At 38.1% G+C, this 21,917-nt stretch overlaps 1 protein-coding gene across 6 annotated transcripts in view; it reads right to left on the bottom strand.

Annotated features, from left to right (window-relative positions):
* TTC29 (tetratricopeptide repeat domain 29) overlaps window positions 1–21,917 on the bottom strand; it is a 658,543-nt gene that overhangs the window by 121,682 nt on the left and 514,944 nt on the right. The window lies entirely within an intron of this gene.

The raw sequence follows: 21,917 nt of genomic DNA, 5'->3' as shown, positions 1-21,917 counted from the left end.
ACCACACACGTATTGTCACTCCCTTTGTCAGTGCAGAGATGTCAACATTTATGTCTTGCTGGAATGTGTGGGACTCTGGGAACCTCACTCCAGCCACACAGACCTTTCACTATCAGGAATGAGCCCAGTGCTGTCCACCTCCACGTCCCTCTGCCTGCATTGCTCTTTCTTACTTCACTCCTGGCTCTTCCACTCCCTGGACACACACACCACTTTCTTGTGCTATTCCAGCACTTACCACAGCATCATATGTATCTACTTATTAATATTTGTCTCCCTTGGGGCGCCTGGGTGGCTCAGTCGGTTAAGCATCCAACTTCAGCTCAGGTCATGATCTCATGGTTTGTGAGTTCGAGCCCTGCGTCGGGCTCTGTGCTGACAGCTCAGAGCCTGGAGCCTGCTCCTGATTCTGTGTCTCCCTTTCTCTCTGCTCCTCCCCTGCTCACACGCTGTCTCTCTCTCAAAAATAAATAAAGATTAAAAAAAAATTTTTTTAATTATAAGAACATATTTGTCTCTCTCCAATTAGGTCCTAAGTGCCACGAGAACAGGAACCATACCTGTTTTGCTCTCCATTATACCCCTAGCTCCTACTTTATGTTAATGTTGAATACTGCTGAATGAATACGGAAGAGCCCTTGGAAAGTACTAGTGGTGAAGTACCTGCAGAAACATATATAATGAGCTTCTATTATTATATAATACCCCTATAATTATATTAGTAATGTATTTATAATTATATATTGTCTTCATAAGAACATTACACATAGCTATTTGCCTTAAAGAAAAATAAGCTATTATAAATTATTATATAACATATACATTACACATAATATACATTACAGTTTATCACACACTATATATTACATTATATTTTCTATGTTTTGCATTGAATATCATTCAATAAAGGAAAAAACTATGGCACACTATAACTATGGTAAATGGAAAGTACGGGAACTTTTTCAGTTAACAGCCAGACCTGGAGAGAATTCAAGTATCAGCAAACAGGCCAAATTCTTAAAGGCGGGCTTAAATGACATTTCAAAATGATGTAAGAACCCCCTACTAAATGTGTGCTTGTTTCATCTAATCATATTCCCAAATGAGTACGTTTCCATTACGAACCCATTATGCTCAGTGAGGACAACCAGATCCGAGGCTGAGATTGTTAGATTAGTCATGGTATCTTGAGTAATAATTCTTCCTATCTGTGGAGGGAATATAAAACTCTTTTTCTCTTCCTTTTAAAATCTAGACTGATGAGAGACATATATAGTTACTATCTTCCCAAGTAACAAGCTAAGACAGGTAAGCAGTGAAAAGTCACTAGCTTAGTGACAAACCAAGTTCCTCAGCTTCCCCTGAAGGGGTGACGTACCAACCTTCTTCCATTGGACCACTTGGAGCATAATGGTTTCTGGCTCCACAGGAAAGGATCAAAGTGTGTTCTATATTATCCAGAAGGTTTTAATAAATACTAATACTGTGAAAATTTCTATAATTCTGCATGAACCAATTCCCGCACAGAGATTTGTCTTTCCCCCAAAGGTAGGGCCATCATGTATTCATAATCTCTCTTACTAGATTTCTTCCTCATTGAAGGCAAGATTCAATAAAATTTCATTCTGCTTCCCCTTTCTCAGAAATCCATGAAAGCCTTGAAAAACATTTTGAGCATATTCTCTCCGTGCAATTTGATATCCTTTCCACCACAGGCCATTATTCTGGTAAACTCAGTAAACCCTAATTTAGATCCACGGTGTAATGCTTTCAGATCAAGCTGGGTGAACACGTTTCTTTAAAATAAAACATGGTAGGAAAGTCTTTTCTCTGAATGCTTGCTCACAGAGGAAGCTTCATCTATTTCCCTTTCGCCGTGATGGAAGAGGCAAGAAAACAATTTATGAGTCATTTCCATTCTGACAGATGCGGCCATGACTGGAAAGGCGATGCCTGCCAAGAGCTTTTATCAAGTAGGTTATAACAACTAGTAATAAGTGTAAATAATAAATGGTTGGAATCTTCGGGGAAACAGTGGCAATATGAAACGATTTTTGGTACTTCTGATGGGGCTCTGCCACTCTTGGAATTCCCTGCCTTCCCAGTAGAGTTTTGGCCTGACAATAAACAACAGTTTAGTACTTTATCTAATCCCAGCCAGGAGGTGAGTTCAACAGCAAGCTTTTGCAGATGTTCACATCCAATAATCTATCCATAATTGATGAAACAGGGAGGTCAGATGTAATGGCTGCTACTATTCCAGCAACAAATAAATGGTTATTGACAAAACAAGCCAGTGTGGCGCAGAGCGCTGAGCAGTGACAGGCATGCGGCGGTGCTGGGCAGAGGCGGGGAGGGCTACTGGATTCCTCAGCCAGCCGTGTGGCAGGAGGGCCACAATGACACATAAGCAGATGGAGGTGACTTGGAGAGGAAAAGGGAGGTTGCTGAAGTACAAAAAAAAAGACGAAGACAGGCAGAGGCAGAGAAGAAAATGATGAGTGAGCCCTGGGCAAGGCTGGGGACCCGGGTGAGTACAAATGTGCGAACAGTTCAGAAATGCCTTTGAATGTGTGCACTGTGATCCAGATGTCTGGTTGCTTTTATCACCAGTGTGTCTTCACTCATAGAGCTGGCTGTCAAACTGTGCAGCCTAGGTGACTCTAACACCAAAGTGCCTGCATGGGATGCTTTGCTGCCCAGACCCTCCCTCCCACTGAGGGACATCCATCGATATTCCATTTAGCACTGCAGATACCGTCTTTTCCCTATGTATTAAAAAAAATCTATGAAAATCATGTATGTAATTTTAACAATATTTTCAGATAAGCCAAAGATGCAAGATTGTGAAGCTAGAAAATTTCCCAAGACTGGGACTAATCCTGAAATACATGCTGCTTAAAATCAAATTTACTGCAAAGGCATGTGAGTGCAAGGCAAAGTTTTCTTTAATAATAAAAAACAAACACTGCACTCTATTCACCTCAACCTAAGCAAAGAGTATAATAAATGCATTAATCGAGTATACTTTTATTGACTGAATAAAATTCAAGATATTTAAACATAAATAGCCGAAATCCTACATTTCTATTCCAGTGCTAAAAAATAATGTTTTACACAGTTTACTATGTAATATTATAAGATGAAGAATGGTAGAATGAAATGGTAGTTATTATTGCTATAGGTAGTCATAAAGAGGCTTGGGACAGAGATGTTTTAAATATTAATATTCCTAAAATCACTTAAATCAATTTAACACTCTTTAGTGGTTTATTTAGAAGCATGATTTATTTTATATTTTGCAACCAATGCCTTTGATCAGCTCTGAAATAACATATGAGCTGAAAATAAAATGGCAAAACAAATTGCTGCTAGCATTCTTATAGTAAGCTTTAGGTTTTATACGATAAACTAGAAAATTACCATTATATTTGGCATTTTCAAATTATTTATCAATATTTCGAAATGGAGAATTATAGAGCCCAGAAGCAATGGTGGAGATCATTTCCATAATAACTTGCTAGTTGCTCTGCTTCCTGGGCCCTGCCATTCTCCACGCTGGTGTCCCCCCATCTGGCAACTGTGACCTGCCCCAGTCCCCAGTCCCCAGGGCCATTTCTGTCCCTATTCTATCAGGGCAGAAGCTTGCCATCACATCAGTCTGCCACAGATCATATTCTGATTTGACCTCTATTAAGGTGACCAGGCTTTTTCCATGTGCCTTGACATGTGTCCCAGACCTTGGAGCAGCATCCCCATCTTGTTCTTCTTACCTAAATCTCTGTCTTGGTGCTGGCTGGGTCCCTATTTACTACAAAGCTGAAGACCTACCTTGTGGCCTCAGTATGCTCTCGTCAGGAGTGCCACTCCTAAGTCTCAGTCCCTGTGGCTTGGTGCTTGTCCCCTGCCAATGGCAGTCACTACCACTTATGGAGCAAAAGCTACATATGTGGAGTGTTTTATATTCATGGTACATTTAATTTTCACAGAGCCCTCTGAGATAAATATCAATATTCCCATTGTACAAATGAGGTAAATTAAGTGTAGAGAGGTTGAGTAACTTGCTCTGGTACACACAGTCCTAGGGTTGGAGAAGAAGAAGAGATTTGAACTGGGCTTATTGGACTTTGTCTCCTGCTCATTTTGTCCTTGTGCACTGTGATATGCCTGCTGCTGATTACCCTTGAGCATGACTTTGCAGATCTAGACCCTCAGTTACAGCTTACTACCTGCTGGCACCCTTCCCAGAATTCTCCACTCACCTACAAGGTACCCAGTGCAGCCCAATGTCTGACACTCTACATGTTAACCTCATGTTTGCCTGGTTACGGCTTTATCTATTACCAGCTGCTGTATTTCATCCTATGAACTAATTATAATAGCTAATAATTGTTAATACTGAGTATTTATTATTTCTTTCTCCTGACTGCAGTGACTCCCCCCCTTTGACTCAGAAGAAAACCTGCCTCACTTTATAATGGCCCATAAGGCCTTCCACGACCCCACCCCAATCCTCTGACTTTGGTTCCCATTACTCTGCTTCCCTTTTGCTTCTCCTTGGCCTCACTGGCCCCAAGCCTCCAGGGCTTAGGCTTGGTGTCTTGGAGTTTTGGCCTTGACCTTTCCCTCTGATTGGAATGAACTTCCATCAAATATCTGCATAGCTGAACTCTCATCTCCTCCCAGTCTTTCTTCAAATGTCAACTTCTCAATGAGGCCCTTTCTGATCACCTATTTAAAACTTCCCCTACTCACCACTTGTTTAGACACTCCTGACTCATTCTTTTCTATTTTTTTTTCCTTGTCTATAACATGCTTATTACTGTCTAACACGCTATCTAACTCACTTATTATTTTTAATCTCCATTGTCTGTCTTTCTCCAGTGGGATGATGCTCCATGAGGACAAAGATCTTTGTTTTGCTGTTGATATATTCCAAGTGTCTAGAACAGGGCCTGGCAATAGGTGCTCCAAAACTATTTGTTGGATATGTCACAGATTGTTCTTAAGACTAGGGGTGCCTGGGTGGCTCAGTTGGTTAAGCATCTGACTTTAGCTCAGGTCATAATCTCATGGTTCGTGGGTTTGAACCCTGTGTTGGGCTCTGTGCTGACTGCTCAGAGCCTGGAGCCTGCTTGGGATTCTGTGTCTCCCTCTCTCTCTGCCCCTCCTCCACTCATACTCTGTCTCTCAAAAATGAATAAATGTTAAAAAAACAAAAAAAGGACTACACATATTAAGTAACTAAATCTTCCCAACACTCAGGAGCAGGCATTATTATTATTCTTATCTCTTTTTTAAGGTAAGAAAACTGAGGCACAGAGAAATAAAGCCAATAGGCCAAGGGTCTTATCTGACCCTTTCTCCCACCTCAGTGCCAAGACGCTGCCTGATAATGTCACCATAAAGGTTAGGCCCCAAGTCTGGCTCCTTTGGTACCACCTGTCCCACTGTCAATCAAGATTTTAACAATGGCGTCCTGTAACAATGTTGTGAAGAAAAATGAACAAGATTTAACGACTTGTCCGAGACCAAAGAGCTTATGACAAACTACCACCAGAAGGCAGAATGTCTGACTCCTAATTTGGTGGTCTTTCTGATATTTTTGAAAACCAATTCTGAAGATTCTAATGATTGCCTGGATGGTAGTTTTCCATTTCCACATAATCTATTATAATAAACAATTAAAAAGTAATTTTGGCTTTGCAACCTTGTAACAAGTATTAATGATTATTTACATAATATTTTAAAAGGAAAATGTTTATTTTGGTAATGTCTGTGATATTATAAACATATAAAATGAACATAATAAACAGTCACTCTGCTGTAAGCTAATATAAGCTCATAGGGAAAATGAATATGTTTAATTAAATTTAGGAAAAATATATAGTTAAATCATTTGCAGAACAATAATAAGGACCAATAAACCATTATCACTTCACTATTCCACTGGAATTTTCATCAACAGGCTATATTAATAAATATCATGTTCATTTTACAAAGTGGGATGCTGAGAGACTTATCTATGATCTGTTAAGTCAGCAATGGCAGCAGGGATGCCATAATCCTTGCACAAACACAGCAAATCATACTTCTATTATTCTTTAGTATTCACCTGCATTTTTTGAGGGAGGACAGTATGGCAGACATAGATGGAAGTACTTTTTGCATGTTAATCCATTTAATCCTCACAACCACTCTATCGGTTAGTTGCTAGCATTTCCTTACGTTGCAGGTGAGGAAAGTGAGGCACAAGAGAGGTGAGGTGACCCACGTATATGTCACAGGATTAGAAGTGGCAGGACCAGGCTCTGGAGTTAGGCAATGTGACTCTAGGGGCTACGCTTGTAATCACTACATCATACTGTGATCATGCTTAAGACGGGAACAGAGAGCACTGTAATCTACCAGAAGGACCCTATCTTTCTCCCCCTATTTTGTTTATCCGAAAATTATAAACATTCTGCCCTACTAGATCTTTCTGTGGAAAACCTAACAAACAGCATTTTTTATGCTCTTTCCCTTGCATTTACTAAGAGTTGCTGGTTGATAGCCAATTTGCATCAGTAGCAAGAAGAGATTCAGGGTTGTAGGAAAAATATGTTGAACACACTGCTTTTGAAAAAGAATTCTTACAAATGTATTAACTCTAGTGCTGCTAGATATGTCATTGACATCTAGAGAAAACAAGACAAATTCAGCTATGGAGTTAAGTCATGACCAATGAAGAATCCACAATACTCCATTACCTATGCCAATGGAGGGTAAGAGAGAGATGGGAGATGGAAATGTGAGGTGAGAATTCCTTACATCTCTTTCTCTGGAGAAGCTACAAAATAGCGGGTCATTCCTAGCGGGATGCCACTTAATAGTTCCACTTCTGTGTTCCCAAACTCTGTGCCTATTCTGAACTGGCCTGATAGCAGACAGGTGATTCTTATTCTAAGTTTCAATTGTTATTGAATAATAATTTCTACTGGACAAGAATTACAAAATGTTATTTATGCCGACCAGTGATTCATTAAATGGAATAGGTGAGAATGTTATTAAAAGTGTATACATGTGATTTATGTATATCACATATATTTAAATGACTTTAAAAATGAGTTGTGACAGCATTAGCACTTAGGAGCATGGCTCCAGTCTTGGCTCGGCATTTGCTAGCTTTGTGACCGTAATCAAGTCATTGAATCTAAGTCTCAGCCTTCTTCATCTGTGAAATGGGAGTAAGAGTAAATAGAAAATACTAATAAGATCTGCCTCTTAGGGATTGTGTGAGTATTAAATGAGGTAAAACACGTAAATAATAAGGTTGGGTAGAGTTGTAGACCCATAGCATACAAAGGCACGCTAGTTGTTACTGTTATTCATGATGATGCTATTCTATCTGGGCTCATTTGATTTCATTTGGTTTCATAGGACAGAAACCACCCCAATCTAATTTAGGCAAAATGGTAAACTAGGGACCCAAATGCTACCAGAAATTGCACTCTCCCTTTCTCATCTTGTTTTCTCTCTGTTAGTTTTACTCTCTCAGCCCACCATCCTCCGTGGCTCTGGCAGCATCCAGGCTAACTCCTTACCAAGGAAGACTGGCTCTGATTTAAAAACAATAGAAAACAAAATTATTAGGTAAGCAATCCGATTGGCTGAGCTTGTCTAGAGACCTTCCTCTAGAGATTTGCTTCATTGGAGCAAGGAGTGGTGGCGGTGAGATCTGTAGCCCCAAGGTTAGAGACAAGACCGTAGCCAGCAGAAAAGCAATAGTGGTAATGGTGTAATGTTCTGAGAAGACAAGGATAACGGAGGTCCTCCAAATTGCTGTTAAAAAGTCCTCTGCTTAGCTGCTTCTCCCTCTGTGACTTTATCTCATTTAACATTACTATCCTACTTTGGATTATTTGAACAAAAAGCTTCATATTCTTTGTCTCCATCTTGTCTCTGTATGTTCATCTACCAGCCAGAAAACACTGTAAAATTGTAAAATGTCTCTCAAATGTGTCCGTTATGAGCTACACCATACCACCCGAGTTCAGAGCTCATTATTCCTCACCTGAAATATTTTAGAAGAGCCCTTAAACTGGTTTTCCTTCCTCTACTTTCTCTTTTCAGTTTGTCCTACACACAACTGCCAGGCTATCTTCTAAAACCAGTTCCTGCCCTACTTAGGCCTGTGAGGATCTCATCCCACTGCCCTATCTTTCCAGCTTCCCCCCACCAACAGCCCCGGTCCCTCAACACCAATACTCCAGCGTGACTGGAATGCATTTTCTGCCCTCCTGGGCCTTTACTCATGCTGCTTCTTTTACCATGTATTTTGAAAGGTTCAATTCAAATGTCATCACCTCAATCTCCAAATACGATGAAGCTTCCCTGTTGCTTCTCTAGCTCTTGGTCCCTATTACAAGTATGCCACAAGTCTGTGTTGGGTGTCTATTTCCTTTATGGACAATGCAGTCCTGCTGCATGGTAAATATCTATCTGAGCATAAAGAAACTGCCCAGACCTATATTCAAAAATGTGCATCAAACTGAAGTTGAAAACAAACAACATCCTTCGTTAATATAGTTGTTAGCATTTCTTGCTCATACAGACTTTGGTCACATTTACTCAGGATACCAAAAACTCTATAGCTATATTTTTTCCCCTATTTTGTTGTTTTTGCTTTGTAAGTCATATGATTATTTTTTGAATAATTTATTATTTATTGGGTCATCTTTAAATGCTCTTTACTACTTGTTAAGCTTTTAATAACTTGTCTTGGTGTTTTGGGTTGAGACGAGCTGCTGAATTGACCAGCTGCTATGATCAGTCCTATGCTGAAGGTTTTTACTATGAATAGTTTACATACAACCTACTGAAAACATTCATTGAAGTCTTTAAATTTTAATGGAATGAAAAGAAATAGTAGTTTACTTTTTTATTATAAAATTAGTATATGTTAATTGCAGAAAATTTGGAGCATACAGATCCATCACTTTCCCCAAAACAGAAAATTAAAGTCATCCATTATTCCAGCTCCCACAGATGACCACCAAAAAACAATCTGGTGTTTCTAGTATCTGCATTTATACATATGTCTTATATATGTGTATGCATGTATGTAAATACACATGAGTGTGGTCATAATGTACATTGGTTTATACCCTGATTTTTGGCTTAATATATTGATAATACTTTTATTATTATAAAAATACTTACTTTTGTGTCACTTTTATTGGCTGCATTATTTTGCATCACAGGATACTTGGCGATGTTTAATCAACTTGCTATTGTACATTTACCTTGTTTCTAGATATTTCACCATTATAAACAGTGCTTCTAACATTGTATGTATAAGTTATGGCCAAATCTTCGTATCCTCACCCTGTCACTTTTTTTTTTAATTTTTTAATGTTTATTTATTCGTGGGAGAGAGACAGAACACGAGAAGGGTAGGGGCAGAGAGAGAGGGAGACACAGAATTCAAAGCAGGCTCCAGGCTCTGAGCTGTCAGCACAGAGCCCCATGTGGGGCTCGAACTCATGAGGCGCCAGATCATGACCTGAGCCAAAGTTGGATGCTTAACCAACTGGGCCACCAGGCACCCCAGGCATCCCTGTCACTCTTGATACCAACTTCCACTTCTAACCACAGTTCTTAGAACCTCACATGCTTGCCAACCTCTGATACTATCTGAATTTTTGATTTTTTGCCTCTAAGTCATGATTTCATGTAAAAGAATATTAACGTTCTTCCCTGAAATGCTCACAAACAAAAGCTGCTATACACATCTATATAATCAATTCTTGATTATTTAGGAACTGAATGTCATTTTGTGGATTTGTTAGTTTCTCTGTTACATTCCTTCTCTTTCTCTCTCCCTGGCCATCACCATTATCATTTAGGGGGAAAAACAATAAGGACAACAGAAGATATTCGTGGGAAAAGTAGAGAGTTAGTCTTAAAGTAGACTGTTTTACTAGTTAACTAAGCTTTTAAATGTTTAATTAAGGAGGAAGTTAAAATTGTTTCTTAAGTATACTATCAGAAATAGAGTGTTGTGCTATTTTAAAATCCAGTGTATGTTATTTTTATTGAGCACCACTTATACTGAAAAATTTCTAAAATCAATATAGGTGTTAAATGGAGATCAAGTAATTGTCTCCCCAATAGATACATTTGAGACAATTACAGGTAAGTTTTAAGATGTATTACATTTGTCCTTCTGAAGTTACCCCTTGTGTGTCAGAGAGGGAAAAATATAATTTGTTTCAATGTATAATGACTTAGTATGGTCCCCACACTATTGTTTAACACATCTAATCCTATAATCATCTCTGGGTTCTTGCCGGTGTGATGCCTCTTCTTCTTTTGCGGCCTCTAGATCAACGTGTGCTAACAGCTGTGCCGTTGCCTCTAGGTCTGTCATACAATTAGTCTTGTGATGAACTATGCAGGTTGCTTTATTGCTCCAGAGAACATTTTCATATGCTAGGCCTTGAACTTTAAGGGGTATACATACATTATGTTCCATATGTCACTATTCGGTACAGTTGATTAGGGTACTCAATTTTTGGAGTCTGGAAGTTCATCCTCTTTAGAATGAACGAAGTAAAAATAATTATCCTTCTCTTCATTTTCTCACAAAAAGAGTATCAGAAGTTTTTGCGCTATTTCTTAAGATGTGATTGACTGGAAACAAAAATTTCAGCAGTTTTATAAAGAGCTACTCTACCAGCACCTTCTTTTTACAATGAATAATCAACATCATCACGCAGCTAAAGTGGCATTCTACATCTCAAGGGGATCCAAAACCAGCTTTCACATTTCAAAACAAACAAACAAACAAACAAAAAACCCAATACATTTTATGGCTAGAAAATCAGTTTTTATATTAATTTAGGCCATGAACTTTCTTTCCTGACATAAAACATCTCTTCCTTTTCACAAGTGTCTATGACTTTAAATTTTTGCCTACAGATTCCTGTTTAAAAAAAATCAGGTTTTCTTTTTTTTTCAGTATTCTGATTTTCCTATAATGCATTTGTCATTTAAATGACAAATACTGTAATTTATATGACAAATACCATAATGTATTCATCATTTAAAAAGAAGAAAAAAAACACACACAATGCTATTTTACTAGGCTGTAACATTGTAAAAAAATAGAAAAATTAAATAGAAAAAATTTTTAGGAGAGTTCAGCTCCCCATTAATGAGAAAATTAAAAAAAAAACATTCAATTTACTAAGATGCTAGTCTGCAAACAATCTTTCCTACAAAAATTTATATGAAATTATTACTGTAATGTTATCTGTTTTGATGTCTTATAAAGGTCATGACTTTAAATACAGAGATAACAGTAGCAAAATTTTTAGTAAAACATTTTACATTTGCATAATCTCCAAATTACTAAAACATATTTTTCATGTACTTCTTAACATGTTTTTCCAAGTGAGGCTAACTGTTCAAATGGTATTAAATAAGATCAGATATGAAATACATGTTTATACCATGCCTTAAATGATTGCTTATAATAATTTTGAGTAATATAATTTGATGCAATTTGGAGATAATTTTTTTTAATTAGGCAATATGACTATATTCTTCTATGGGTGTTTTTCTAATCCTATCACTTTTCTTTTGCTTGTCAGATATTTTGAACATTTCTCTATTAGCAAAATGTATGGAATGGAAAGGAAGTATTTGGGTATTTGTGCTATTGTGCTATTTGTGTACTGGCAGGGGTGCATGTGGCGGGTGGGGGGGGGTGATGCTGAATAGAAGGAGATCCGTGTGGCAACAATTGGGGGAAATGGGATCTGTAACAGCTGCTCCTTTTAGATTCCCAAGAAGGAGACTGCCTGAGGTGGGTCATGGGACAAAAGGATAAAACGGATGAAAACTCTGATGCAAAGCAGGAAAATGACTGCTGAGACCCCTGAGCTTACACCTGAATCGTCTCAAGCTGAGTGGCGAGCCCTCTTTAGCATGCTTCAGAAGCTGGTGATGAACTACACAGTACCAGGAGGCAAACTGGCTGCAAGCAGAATTGTCTGCATGTTTTGTATAATAACCAGCGGTCCTCTGGGGAAAGGAGGCCATGATTTCCTCTGTGCCAGCATCTGAGCTCCCCTCAGATACTGAGGCCATTAAACAAGAACAGAAGGGTCAATTTTAGGTAATGATTTCTAATTGGCAAGTAAAGACAACTTCTATTTAGTGGGTAGTGAAGAGCTCTGGTCTTTAAAGAAAGAAATTACTCAAATTCCTTTTTTTGGATAAATGCCATTTTTTTTCACTCAAGGACAAGTTATTAATATATTAATAATAAAGATTTTTCTATAGAATGTCAGTTTATTACATTTCCATTATAGAAATATGTGCCAATACAAAGATAAACTTAAGCCCTTTGCAATTTACATATGATAAATTTAGTAAATTACAGTTGAGAAATAAGTATAAAGCAGCACTCTGAATAGATACTCAATAAATGTTACCTACTCGAGAATCATTGCTATCATTACTCAGTGCTAATTATATCATAGCCTGTGGTAATAATAGCATCTTACATGTGAAAACTGTTTATAGTCTAAAGTGTAAAAACATATGGTTTTTCCATTTGATCTTCACAAAGATACAGCAAAGCTGCCATGGCCACCTCTATTTCACAAATGATACCGAGCCTCTAAGAAGTTAAGTGACTAAACTAAGGTCAATAGCTAGTTATGTGGCACACAGGACTAAGATCCAAGTCTTCTAGCCCACATGCTAGCATCCCACATGCTCTTTCTATAAAAAACAGTTACTGTCCATATAAAGATTACGCATCAAAACCTACTGTCAGCTCAAATGTTTGACCACTTAACAATTAGAGAGCTACTGCTATATACACTTGAACTGCATTACATAAAGGGGTCTTTATCATGTAATATAGCTCCTAAATAAACTCCTTCTTCAATATCTTTGATACAGCTTTTCACCGACACATTTAGCATTTTATTCTATGCTTACTATTTGTTTGGGAATACTTGGGCCTAGAGCAAAAGTCAGAAATCATGATTTTATAGATGTCTGACCATCTAGCACTCGGGAAAATAATTCTTTTCTGCATAGTAATGGTGATACAATAGTTATGGGTTTCTATATGTTAGATCTTACGCCACAAACTTTACATACGCTTTCTTACTTAATTCTCACAAAGCTGTACTGTGGTAGGGGGTAATAGTACCCCCATTTTATAGATGAAGAAGCTAATAGTCCAAAAGGTTCATTTGCTTGTGCAATGTCACATGGTGAAGGTGGCAGCAAAGCTGGGATTCTGTTCTCCACCAGCCCGATTTAACATTTTGTTGCCCTCACCCTCCAAAGAGTTGTTAAATATACTTCGAAAAGCCTGTTGAGAGTTCCTTATTCAAAAAATGCTAGTATTTACTGCCTTTACTTCATGCAAAATTCTAATAATCAAAGATATGGTAGCAGATGTGAGTATTTGTATCCATCCCAGGCAACTCTAACCAGGTATCCTGGTACCATAGTAAATTGGTTCCAAAGAGTCCTTTACCTGGAGCTGGAAGCAGACAGGAAAGGACAAAAGTGCAGATGCACAGAAGCAAATGCTCTTACGGACAGACCATTCAGTCCACATACAGTAGTAGGTATGGTCCAGCAGAAAAATTGATCATATCATCATATACTGCACATGTACAGAACTTGGCAGGGTTGAAGTATTTGAACTAATGCACAAAGGATCTAAAAGAAGACAGAGCCTCTGAGAGCCTCTTTCTTGACCTCTTCTTTGCCTTGGCTCCTTTACTTTCTTTCCCTCTCTCTCCACTTACTATTTTTTCTTTATATTTTTTTCTTATGACATGTAGTGTTCAAGCATCTGTCACATATAGTGCAAGAGAATAAAAAATGATTAATGCAAGAGTATCTGCTTCCTTTCCCTTCCCAGTCTACTCACTATGGCATGACTACCTTGGCATTTCTTCCTTTCTCCCCAAACCAGCCCCACCCTCAGTGTTTGTTTTTTTTTATTTTTTTTTTTATGTCTATTTTTGAGAGAGAGAGAGAGACAGAGTGTGAGCTGGAGAGGCCAAGAGAAAGGTAGACACAGAATCCGAAGCAGGCTCCAGGCTCTGAGCTGTCAGCACAGAGCCCAATGCGAGGCTCAAACTCATTCATGGACCACAAGATCATGACCTGAGCCGAAGTCGGATGCTTAACTGACTGAGCCACCCAGGCACCCCTAGGTGGGTGGATTTTATCATGCAGATCAGAGTTATAATCTGCAGTGGGAGGGGAGTATCTATGTAAGATACAGAAATGAGCCTGCTGAAGAGCCACCATTTCTTGATCTGGAAGAGAAAAGAGGCAAAACAGAAGCACAGAGGAAAAGGAGAGCAGTGGTGAACCACGAGTGAGTGGAAGACAGGAGGGAACTTTGGGTTTAGCGAGTGACATGAAATTACAGGCTTCAGAATATCCAGAGACAATTGAACTTTTTTTAAATGGAAGGAGAGAGGATTTAAAAAAATAATATTGCTGGGAGTTAAGAATTTTATCTTTTACTGTTCTTTGAGGACAAGTAAATAGAAATTGAAATTACTTTTCCTTTATTTAGCTTGCTGGATTTTTAATATGATATCATACTGAGGGTGAAATGTGAGGAACTCAGATTTATTTGGGTTATGTAATGGTTTCAGTAGTAGATAAAAGTCTTCACTGGTAAAAGTGACCAAAAAGAAAACTTGTTTTATGTATGTTACTGTGGACTCTGGCAAGGTATGTCAGCTGGATTGTCATTTGGATCAAGAACCCATTACTCCCAAGGATGGCATGACTTTTAAAGAAGAAGGTAACAAACTAAATGGAGAAAGGAACTAAATGGGAATAACTGTAAGAATTGTCTCCCCCCAAACTTTGGTCAGCTAAACAATACAAATCAAATAAATCATTCTTTGTTAGAAATGCCTTCTGATATATAATGGCTTTCCCTTTGTTTGTATATATGGAATTGAAAGAAAAGTAAAATTTAATTAGAATTACCTAGTGACACCTTAAGAATGTATCATTTTACAAATATAATCCATATCCCTCATTATTAATATTTATCAATAATCTGTGAGTTTTTTGAAACAATCTATGAGTTGCTAGAATATTAGTGTAACTATTTTTTCTGATACATTATTTATTTGCATTTTGCAAACATGAGATGCTGCTGATAAAGCGAGAGATTTAGGTTAACCACGAGTTCAGGCTAACACTAATGTTGGAAGCATTCTAAGCTATTATAAAGATGCTGACATGTATGCGAATATAAAGATGGCTACTGTTTTATATATGGAATAATTAAATAATATAGTACATGTGATGAATTTTATACTATAAAAGCAAATGAAGTATCAATATGATGAATTTTGCTTTCATAGTATAATTTTTGATAGGCTACATTATTGCTAAATAATAAGAAGCAAATAATTCACTGAATGTACTGAAGATTGTTAAAGTTGGTGTTCCTAAAATTATTACGTGGAGTGGAATATTTAGAAAGGAAGAAAATTCATGCATAAAACACTGTGCTAAGGGAGGCCCTTTCTTTTTCTTAAATTAATTTTACGGTTGTAGTATTTGATTATGGAAGTGTGACCAACTTTGCAAAAGCCTTGAATGTGATTTTTAGTAAGGTACTTTTCTCTTTGAAATTTTAGGACTTCATAAGATACATTTACCTACTAAGATTCAGAATTTACTCTACTTGGAACATGTGCAGGTCTAAATTGATGATGGCCAAAGGGAATTACTATTTCTTTTCTCAGCACCTGATAAATGCAGGTAGCATTCTCGCCTTTAAATGTCAGGGTCTCTGTGACCTCCTGCACAGGTTTATTAGAGTAACTATCACTTCTCTTCTCCAAATACCTTTTTCTCATTGGCAGGGATTTCAACCCTAAATAAATCCATTATTTAGGGTCTCAGTTTAACCTAGTTCTGTCATCCGATAAAGAATGCTTTATCAACAAGGAATGGATGACCAGACTATTTATATGCTTGTCAAAATATTCTTCTATTACATGTATTAATCATTTATTAATAAATTAAAACCCTTAAATTAAGATCCATTAGCAAAATTTCAAAATCCTTCTGTTTCAGATAATCAGAACTATTAATCAGTAATATTTACTCGTGACAGGTTTCTCTAAGCCAAGTTTCTTTGAACAAATCATGTAAATATCTTTAAACAGATGAACAGTATTGAAAGGGAGAAATTCATGAGAGAAATAGGTTGAATGTAGAGGCAAGGTATTAAAAATCGGAAAATATTTCAAATTACAAGCTTAATACACAAATGAGAGAATAAAAAGAGTATATGGACTTGAAACCAAGAATTAAAGATAGGTGCAATATGAAAAGGGAAGGGAAATGCTCAATCTAACTGTCTGCTGTCTCAGGCTAGCTGCAACATGACCAAGCTGATTTCAGGGCATTCTTGTCCCTCTCCACAGCCACACTGTGACAACAACACCATCAGTGCCTTAAAACAGATAAAGATAGTGTTGGTCATACTGCACAGGGTGGGTAAGAAGGATAAAAGAGAATTTCAAAAGAAAAAAAAATTGTATGTTGAATGTTTACTTTGTGATTAGGTAACTGGGCAGATATCTCATCAATCAATCAGGAAATCAGTCCTATTTAGTAATTGATCAAGTAATATTTTATATTAGATTCACTAAAGAAGGAGTGCTCTGTCTTATGGGTTTCTAACCCCCTTTATCTCTGAAAGGAAGCAGGGAAAGTGGCTAAAGTAAGACATTAGAAGAAAAAGACATGGTTTTCAAATGGAAATGAAAGCAAGATGTCAGGTTTTGTGGAAAGCTGTTTTATTACAAAGCAAAAACAGGCTGCCCTCTAAAATCAACCTAAGCTAGAAGACCTCCATGCCCCAAATCAGGTACAACTGCTCATGTCGGTTTTCCGTTCCAACCACATCCCAACTCCAGCTTCTCATTCCTTGATGATTCCTTGGTACGTGTTCCCTGCCTCCTGTTGTATAGCCCTGAATCTGATGCCTTCTTGACTTTGCTTTTGGCATCTTACTTACAGGTCTGACAACAGATCCTTCATTGACCCTGCAGCTCTACCTAGGGACTTGGCCCAAATTTTAAGCTCGGTTCCTGCAATTCCTCAGTTCTGAGTGAGCTGTATTCCAAAAAGACAACAATATTCTACCACAAGCAAGACTTGGGCTCTGAAGACAGGCTTCATTCTTCCGAACTGCAAAGGCTACGCTTGACTGTGGCAGTGAGCCTTGGAGCCTGGAATATGGCCTTCCTGGTTTCCCAAAGCCTCCGCCCTGGCTGGAGACTTAAATGACAAAAATTAACTACCCTGACTCTAACTGAGGTATATGCCTGGGGGAGGGGGTCGAGGTCTGACTGGAAATCTCTGCAAGGAGCTCTCTCATTCCAGCCCAAAACCTGGGATAGGAGGCAGGAGGGGTTTGCATAATTCTGTTTTTAGACATGCCTGGTTTCCTTGGCTTGTATGTGATCATCTATTCCTGGTTTTCTTCCCAGTTCCCTGGATATCCCTGCTTAATCTCCTTTGCACCTACCCCCTCATCCAGCCGGGCTTAGGCCTTTTTCATTCATCACTATCAACTCTCTTTAGGAAATCTCCACTCCACAGCTTCAATATGCTGACAACTTACATATCAAATGTGGATAAAATCTCACGTTTAGACTTCCCCTTGGGCTGTAGACCCACATATATCACTGTTTGATCTCTCCTTGGATAACTGAAAAACTCAAATTCACCATAATCAAAAGTGACCTTCCCATTTCTCCCAAGCCTGGGTATCTGTTAGCATTCCCTCTCAGTGAATGACACCAGCAACCATCAAGTTTCACAGCCAGGCTCCTAGTGCCCATCTGGGCACCTCTAACTCCCTCACTTTCCATACTTAGTGTATTTTTTTTAAGTTTTATTTATTTATTTTTGAGAGAAAGGGAGCACAAGTGGGTGAAGGGTGGAGAGGGAGAGGGAGACAGAATCTGAAGCAGGCTCCAGGCTTTGAGCTGACAGCAAAGAGCCCGACGTGGGACTTGAACCCACAAGCTATGACCTGAGCCGAAGTCGGACACTTAACCGACTGAGCCACCCCAGCGCCCCCTCTGTACTTAGTCTATCACCAAGTCCTTCATAACTTCCAAAATGACTCTCCTCCATCTTCACTACTACCACTAAAGTCCAGAGTAAAAATAATAAAAGCTAACAATTACCAAAGGCACATTATATACAAGGCAGACACTCTTTTAAAACTCTATATAAATGGTCTCTCCTAATCACCCTATGTATTAGTTTCCTAACACTGATGTAACAAATCACCACAAACTAAATGGCTTAAAACAAAAGAAATCGATTCTTTCATAGTTTTGAAGACTAGAAGTCTGAAATCAAGGTGTTAGCAAAGCCGTGTTCCCTCCAACAGCTCTGGGGGAAGATTCTTCCTGCCTCTTCCAGCTTCTGGTGGCTCCAGGCATTCCTTGACCTGTGGCAGCATGGCTCCAAGCTCTGCACCATCTTCACGTGCCTATCTCTTCTGTGTGTGTCTTCCTGTCCTCCTTTTCAAATCTCCTTTCTACCTTTTTCTTACAAGGCCCCTTGTCATTGGATTTAAAGCCCACCCAGATAATCCAAGGTGATCACCTCATCTCAAGGTCCTTGACTTAATTATATCTGCCAAGACTCTTTTCTCCAATAAGGTGAAAATCACAGGTCCCAGGGATTATGAAGTTAACATTTGGGGGCCACCATTCAACCCACTATACACTAAAAAGTAAGTAGAGTTATTAGTCCCACTGAATAGATGAGGCAATTGAGACTTAGAGAGTTTAAGGTCCTTGCCCAAGGTCACACAGTTAATATTAACAGGAGATTCATGTTTATTTGGTTTATGGTTTCCATACTTTCAGAAAAACAATTTCAATATCTTTCTGAAAGGAGTAACAGTTTCAAGAAATGTGTCTCTTAGATGCCAAGTACTGCTTCTTCAATCCATTCATTACTAGACTACACCACTACCGCTATCTTCTAAAAATAAAGGTCAGACCCAGTGCCTGGCATCACGTCTGTCATGTGGACGGTGCTTAATAAACAGTCGTGAATAAATCAATGTGATCATGTCGCTAGCCTCGTCAAAAGTCATTAAAAATCACACATTGCTTAAAATATGAATTTCACTATCCTCAACAAAGCATAAGACCCTCCAACCGTCCATAAACTTGAAAAAATAATCATTTTGGAAGGAGGACAGTCTTCCTAAGAATAGCCAGAAGTTGTGCAAAAAGAGATTGATAAATTTGGCCACATATATATCTAAAAGTTCAGCATGGAAAAATTTCATAAGTCAGGTCAAAAAACAATGTCCTGGAAAAATATTCACAACACATATTATACATATGTGCATTTCCAAAGGAAGCAGGTACCTTCATTTATTACTGTAGGAATGTAAACTGATGAAGCTTCTTTGAAGGGAAGTTTAGAAAAAAAAATGTAATTCATCTCTTCTCTGATCCAGCATTTCCACCTCTAGAAATTTATTGAGTAGATCATCTCTCACTTTGGCACAAAGCTATTCACTGCTACACCCTTTGCAATAAAACCTGACTGGAAATAATCTAAATGCCCACCAACATGAGATGATTAAATCCATTATGGTACAACTATAAAATGGGACACCAGTGGCCCTTTTAAAACGAGGCATGTCTATATGCATGAGTGTGGAAGAAGTTAACTCCAGATGCAGAACACTACATATAAATGCCACAATTTTGTAAACAACAAAAAGAACACATAAGTATATGCACTTATATGCTATACACATATATGAATATTCTTGGAGGGGTAAACCCAAAACTTGTTAACTGCATTTGCCTTTGAGGAAAGAACTGCAGGACCGAGTGCCAGGATGGAGGGAAGATTTATTTTTCACTGTAACCTCTATTATGTTGCTTGAATTTATTTTACCCTGTGTTTTTGCATTGCTCATTAGAGAGAGAGCGAGAGAGAGAGAGAGAGAGAGAGAGAAACAGAGACAGAGAATTTATAAGCTAGTTTTCACCTAATTTTCTGACTTGATTTCATATTTGCACCTGACAATTCATTGCTTCCCAAACATACCGAGTACGTTCACAGTCAGAGTGTGTGTGTGTCTAATATTTGATATTATCCTCAACACCCTCACTTTCTGTCTATAGAAATCCTGCTCCTCAAAAGCTCCCTGTGCAACCTCCCTGATCTTCAGTGTTGGAACCAACCACTCTTAACCTCTGCACTCAGAAAACCCCTGTTCGGGAAATACAAATCAAAACCACACTCAGATATCACCTCACGCCAGTCAGAGTGGCCAAAATGAACAAATCAGGAGACTATAGATGCTGGAGAGGATGTGGAGAAACGGGAACCCTCTTGCACTGTTGGTGGGAATGCAAATTGGTGCAGCCGCTCTGGAAAACAGTGTGGAGGTTCCTCAAAAAATTAAAAATAGACCTACCCTATGACCCAGCAGTAGCACTGCTAGGAATTTACCTAAGGGATACAGGAGTACTGATGCTTAGGGGAACTTGTACCCCAATGTTTATAGCAGCACTCTCAACAATAGCCACATTACGGAAAGAGCCTAAATGTCCATCAACTGATGAATGGGTAAAGAAATTGTGGTTTATATACACAATGGAGTACTACGTGGCAATGAGAAAGAATGAAATATGGCCTTTTGTAGCAACGTGGATGGAACTGGAGAGTGTTATGCTAAGTGAAATAAGCCATACAGAGAAAGACAGATACCATATGTTTTCACTCTTAGGTGGATCCTGAGAAACTAACAGAAACCCATGGGGGAGGGGAAGGAAAAAAAAAGAGAGAGGTTAGAGTGGGAGAGAGCCAAAGCATAAGAGACTCTTAAAAAATTAGAACAAACTGAGGGCTGATGGGGGGTGGGAGGGAGAGGAGGGTGGGTGATGGGTATTAAAGAGGGCATCTTTTGGGAGGAGCACTGGGTGTTGTATGGAAACCAATTTGACAATAGATTTCATGTATTTAATAAAAATAAATAAATTAATCAATTAATAAAGAAAATAATAAAATAAAATAAAATAAAGTAAAATAAAATAAAATAAAATAAAATAAAATAAAATGACATAAAAAAAGAAAACCCCTGTTCATCCTGCTTTGAACTATAGTTGTGTTTACAAGTTGGCCACCTTTATTAAATTAGCTCCTAAAGGGAAGTGTTGGCCTCTGTGCTCCCCAAAGTACCTGGAACACAGCTTTGCTGAATGTATGTAATTTTAACCAAAAATTATTAAGCAGAAGAGTTATCTGGAAAAACCCAAGTTCCCCATGATGTCCCAATTTTAAGGGTGACAGAGAAACATATCTAGCCCAAATGTAAGAATTCTACTTAGCATGATTATCTAAATCAGCAAATGAGAAATTCTCAAAGCTGAATATAAAGCCAATATCATGTATCAGATAAAATTATTACAAGAGTGATATGTGAAATGAAATAGGAGGCTTGAAATATATTAGAGGTAAGACAAAAATGAAGGAAAAGATTTGTTATAATACAGAAAAGATATTTCTTGACACTTTTTGTTTATTTTAGCCAAACACAAGAAGTCTCATCATAAAATAGGCAAGCACTTATTTTTATCATGAAGCAGGCTACTTCTCAGATAACTAACAGTGATCTCCACCTTTGCTGCCTCCCCAACCTCCAACTAAAGGTCCACAGCAATGCAATTCGCTCAATTGCTTAACAACCCTAGTCTTTTTTAAAGCAAAATTTCCCAAATCATAAGTTTACTGTAATTTGGCTCTTTCTTTCTTTCTTTCTTTCTTTCTTTCTTTCTTTCTTTCTTTCTTTCTAT

This window comes from Acinonyx jubatus, chromosome B1 (assembly GCF_027475565.1).
Source record: "Acinonyx jubatus isolate Ajub_Pintada_27869175 chromosome B1, VMU_Ajub_asm_v1.0, whole genome shotgun sequence".
Taxonomy (NCBI): Eukaryota; Metazoa; Chordata; class Mammalia; order Carnivora; family Felidae; genus Acinonyx; species Acinonyx jubatus.
The sequence above is the reverse complement of the archived record's forward strand: the minus strand, read 5'-3'. Positions and strand labels throughout refer to the sequence as shown.